This window comes from Coregonus clupeaformis, unplaced genomic scaffold (genome assembly GCF_020615455.1).
Source record: "Coregonus clupeaformis isolate EN_2021a unplaced genomic scaffold, ASM2061545v1 scaf1772, whole genome shotgun sequence".
Classification (NCBI taxonomy): domain Eukaryota; kingdom Metazoa; phylum Chordata; class Actinopteri; order Salmoniformes; family Salmonidae; genus Coregonus; species Coregonus clupeaformis.
The window spans coordinates 11,297-12,002 of NW_025535226.1; positions in this window are offsets into that span (position 1 = coordinate 11,297).

The window sequence follows — 706 nt, forward strand, 5'->3', positions numbered from 1 at the left end:
TGATCTCCAGATCGGTCCAGAACTTTTCATTTTATGGTGGCTCCTGAAATAAATGAACCACACAACTAAACAGAGACAGCCTTCTTCCCCCTCCCAACAAGACTCCAGCATCACATATATATATATATAAGACACAGAGCGTAAGTGGCATATTTCAGCCAGCCACAGCGGATACGCTTCTGTGTCCCTTCTAGAGTGAGTGACACATTGACTTTATATATGCACCAAGAGTTGTTCGCTTAATGCCATACTGTCAATACTGCCATCTCGAAGCTAAGCAGTGGTGGCCTGGTTATACTTCTGGATGATCATCAATACTATGTACAGGCGCTATTTCAGGATGCATATCATTGTGGAGTGAACTATTTTTTATTTATCACCCTAATAATATCATGGATTGTTATTGACTAAATGCAGTTTGTGTGTGCTGCCCTGCCCTGATCAAATCAAACATGGCAAAAGCTTTGGGCAACATAGGGTGGCGTATGCAGCCTTGTTTTGAACAGATAACAACGTGTAGTCATTAGGCACTATAAACCTTCATATTAATGATCTGAATGAATTTGTAAGCCCTTTTCTCCGCTTAGATTTCCCGCTAACGCTATCTGTTTTGGCAGGTTTTCGCTTGAAAGTAGATCTTTAATATGTAAATGTTAAGGCAATGATACTTTATATCACACGTTAACATAGGTCTCACCAGTGACCA